Below are 5,000 nucleotides of genomic sequence, written 5' to 3' on the forward strand. Positions count from 1 at the left end.
GGAAAGGGAAAGGAAGGAAAGAGGAGGGAAAGGGGGAATAGAGGGGGGAAGTGGGTATGGGAAGAGAGAGGAGGGAAAGGGAGGAGAGAGGAGGGAAAGGGGGAAACGTAGGAGAGACGAGGGAAAGGAGGGAAGGGAGGAGAGAGGAGGGAAAGGGGGGAGGGAGGAGGAAAAGGGAGATGGGAGGAAAGAGGTGGGAAAGGGGGTATAGGAGGAGAGAGGAGGAAAAGGGGAAAGGGAGGAGAGAGGAGGGAAAATAGGGAAGGAAGGAGAGAGGTGGGAAAGGGGAGAAGGGAGGAGAGAGGAGGAAAAGGGGGAAGGGAGGAGAGATAGAGGAAAGGGGGGGTAAGGAAGGAGAGAGGAGAGAAAGGGAGGAAAGGAGGAGAAGGGAAAGGGGGTATGGGAGGGGAGAGGAGGGAAAAGGGGGAAGGGAGGAGAGATGAGGGAAGGAGGGATGGGAAGAGAGAGGAGGGAAAGGGGGAAAGGGAGGAGAGAGGAGGTAAAGGGGAGAAGGGAGGAGAGAGAGGGGAGAGGAGGGAAAAGGGGGAAGGGAGGAGGGATGGGAAGAGAGAGGAGGGAAAGGGGGGAAGGGAGGAGAGAGGAGGTAAAGGGGAGAAGGGAGGGGAGAGGAGGAAAAGGGAGATGGGAGGAAAGAAGAGGGAAAGGAGTGAAGGGAGGAGAGAGGAGGTAAAGGGGAGAAGGGAGGGGAGAGGAGGAAAAGGGAGATGGGAGGAAAGAAGAGGGAAAGTAGTGAAGGGAGGAAAGAGGAGGGAGGAGAGAGAGGGGAAAGGGGGAAGGGAGGAGAGGGGAGGGAAAGGGGGAAGGGGGAGAGAGGAGGGAAGAGGGGATGTAGAGGAGAGACGAGAGGAGAGAGAGGCTACTAAAAACTGGGGGGGCAAAATTCATGAAATATCCAGTATATTTTCTAATGTAGAGTCAGGTATAAATGCATTTTTGGTCATATTATACATACTCGTATATACATATATGTATGTATACGGTATATACATGCATATATATATATAATATATATATATATATAAAGTGTATATATATATTTTTATATATATATATATATATATATATACACTGTACATAGTTTGAAGGTCTTAAAATACTATTGCTAACTTTAGTGTTTTTGTTCTGATTTGTACTCTTCCTCCTTTCTGCCGTTACCACTTCAGGCAATGTAATGACACCCCTGTGGGCCCGAGTTCCGCAGTTCTATTCTATGAGTGGAGGCTAGTCCCCGCTAAAATAAACATTTAGACAAAAGGATAAATAATTAAGCAAATAAACAGATAAATAAGGAAGTAAATAAGTAAAGAAACAAATAAATAAAAATAAATAAATGGATAGATAGATGAATAAATAAATATGTAAATAAATAAATAAATAAGTAAATAGATAAATAGATAAATAAATGTATAGATGAATAAATATATAAATAAATAAAAATACAGATAATCCTTATCTTCTGCTGTCCCTTCTTATCCCATCGGACTTCGTGATACTGTCTCAAGAAGACGTCGGGTAAATTGTGACGTCATTGAAACATGACGTCATTGAAGTGTGACGTCATAGAAGAGTGACGTTTTTGAAGCGTGACGTCATAGAGGAGTGACGTCACATTTGTATTTTGTCATGATGTCATAGATGGAATTTTGTCGTGACGTCATAGATGGAATTTTGTCGTGACGTCACTATTTATTTAAATTGAATTCTCGTCGTGATTGGTGATTGACAGTGTTGATTCGGTGGTTCGTGGTATGTTGTGGATATTTTTTTTTATTCTTTTTATCTTTATTTTATTTTGTATTTTATTTTGTTTTATTTATTTTTTGCTTCCTGAAGCGTTTGTAGAGTCGAGCCCATTTTCTTTTTGATTGATGTAAATTTGATTTGAGGTCATGGTAGTAAAAAAAAAAAAAAAAAAAAAAAATCACAGAAAATGTCCAGAAATGAGAAATGGTAGAAGAGTAGAATTCCTTATTATTATTCTATAAATTATTTTTCGGTCACGAAACAGTGCCTCTGGTCCGTAGGGGTGTTTACGGTGAGAATTAAACACCAACAGTCAAGTGTTTACCCGTGCATTATAGACAGACACATAGACAGACATACCAATAGACGTACAAATTACAAACAGACGAATAGACGAACAGACAGACAGACACACAGACAGACAGACGTATCAATAGACATATATATGCATGTACAAACAAACGTACAAATTACAAACAAGGAATAGACGAACATACAGACAGACAGACAGACAGACAGATAGGTAGACGTACCAATAGACGTACAAATACACGTGCGGTCGTTCAAAGTACAAACAGACGAACAAACGAAGACAGACAGATAGACAGACACACACACACAGACAGAGCGTTGATTGGCTAGTAATCGCTTTCTGATGCAGAATTCGAAATTTCATCAATAGTGACAGGACTCCGGCTGTTAATGGTAATAATAGTATTAATGGTAATAGTAATGAAGGTTGAATCGGTATTGTTGGATGTATTGGTAAGGCGCGCGCACACACACACACACACACACACACACACACACACACACACACACACACACACACACACACACACACACACACACACACACACACACACACACACACACACACACACACACACACACACACACACACACACACACACATTTCCTCTCCATTATCAAGATGGCTGTCGATGTTCTTCCGGTGTTCTTTGTTATCATTATTGTTCTTGTTATTGTTCTTTATATCATTACGCCAACTCGTAGGATTACCTTGTGCTTACAACTCAATTTCAGAAATTCAGCCATCAGTCTTCGATGAAATAAGATATTGCCTTTTTGTCCCGTACACTAATTACTCCATATGCTAATTCATTATGATTATTATTGCCCTGAGCGGTGGACAGAGAGGGGAAGGGGGAGGGGGAGGGGGTAGGGAATGGAGGAGGGGGAGGTGGAGGGGGAGGGAAAGGAGGTAGATGGAGGGGGAGGGGGTAGGTGGAGGGGAGGGGGAGGGGATGGAGGAGGAGGGGAGGGAGAAGAGGAGGGGAGGGGTAAGGGGAGGGGGAGGGGGAATTTGCAACTGTTTTCCTGGTTTGTCATCGTTACTGTACACATATATACACATGCACGCAATTACACACACACACACGCACGCGCGGACGCACACACGCACGCGCGGACGCACATACACACACACACACACACACACACACACACACACACACACACACACACACACACACACACACACACAAATATAAAGTCTTACGTAGCAGTGAGAAGGCAAAATGTCTTCTCATATAATCTCGACATTTTTCAAACTATTCATGTTTATATTAATCAGTCATATAGATAATTATTGCTATTTACTTTTTAAATAATTTGTTAATTCATTTATTCACTCATTCATTTACTCATGTATTTGTTTGTGATAAAGTTGTTCATTGTAATATTCAATAAAGTTCATGTAATATGAAGTGCATTCGGTTGTCGTTATGTATCTTTCAAATGTTGTTCTGAAATAACAATGATACAAACACATTAATGTTAATTGATTAGTATTGATTTATTCAGTTTTATCTTGTTTCAAGTTAATCTATTTCAAAGCTATCTGATCCGCATTTGTATAATAACGTTTTGAGATATTTAAAAATTGAAAACTTGACGGCGTTATGACGTCGTAACTGCGTAACGTTGGGCAGTGAACGGTTGAAGGATTTATAGGAATTTTATGAAGCAAAGTTTAATTGTAAATTAATACTATAGATTATTTGATGTTCATATATGTTTTAGTGAATTATAGTGAATTGTTGAAGACTATAGCAAGCTCACAGATGTTGCAAAATAAGTTTAGTACTTTATATTCTGGTTTCATTTAGAAAACTCAGTGTTATGACTTATAAAGTATGTAAACATGTACATGATATATACATGTATACCCACACACATGCGCACACAAATACATACACACACACGTGGAAACTGTTAATGGACAACAAAGCTTGTTTCAATTTGTTGTTTATGATTTTGGAATCCACAGATTTATGAGAATAAAAATATATGAGTTCCCTAATTATTATATTATGTTTTATTAGTTACGGTAATTATGTTAATATTTATCACGATAAGGAGAAATAATACGAGAAAATTAATAGATAACCGTATAAGCTTTTGATTTTTAAAACAAGAGTTGAAGATAACTATGTGTGTGTGTGTGTGTGTGTGTGTGTGTGTGTGTGTGTGATTCACCATGGTCTTGGATCACGTGATCGACAGCTATTTCCCTTCCGCAAGAGAGCTCAGAGCTCATACATGACCGATATATGGGTAATGCTGTGAACTTACACACACACACACACACACACACACACACACACACACACACACACACACACACACACACACACACACACACACACACACACACACACACACACACACACACACACACACACACACACACACATAATTTCCCGCCCACGAGAGTTGGAGTAACGACTTGCAGCGCAGCGATACTGAAATTATTTCAGCCCTGGACGGGATTCGGACTCGGAGCACCGTAGTGGCGGCCGGGAACTCTACCAACTGCGCTATCAAGTCGTGTGTGTGTATGTGAGTGTGTGTGCATGTGTGTATGTGTGTGTACGTATGAATAATTTACAATGTGTTTTTAATGCTTCACAATCGGATTTTGATCAGAAATGTGTTATTTTGCAAATACACAATTTGAACAACAAATCACGAATGATTATCAAATGTTTATATTGAAATGATTGAAAAATGTTGTTATGTTTTAGTGTGGGAGTGTCTAGAATTATTCATTTCATGAAAATATTATCTATGAAGTTTGTAATAATAGGATCGGTGTACAAACAAACCAATTCGGTCCTCTCGGATAGTATTGATAGTAAGAACGCATAACAACTACAACCACAACCACGGCCATAACCACAACTACAACCACAGCAATAACCACAATCACA

This window comes from Oratosquilla oratoria, chromosome 22 (genome assembly GCF_046742065.1).
Source record: "Oratosquilla oratoria isolate Oo_2021 chromosome 22, ASM4674206v1, whole genome shotgun sequence".
Lineage (NCBI taxonomy): Eukaryota > Metazoa > Arthropoda > Malacostraca > Stomatopoda > Squillidae > Oratosquilla > Oratosquilla oratoria.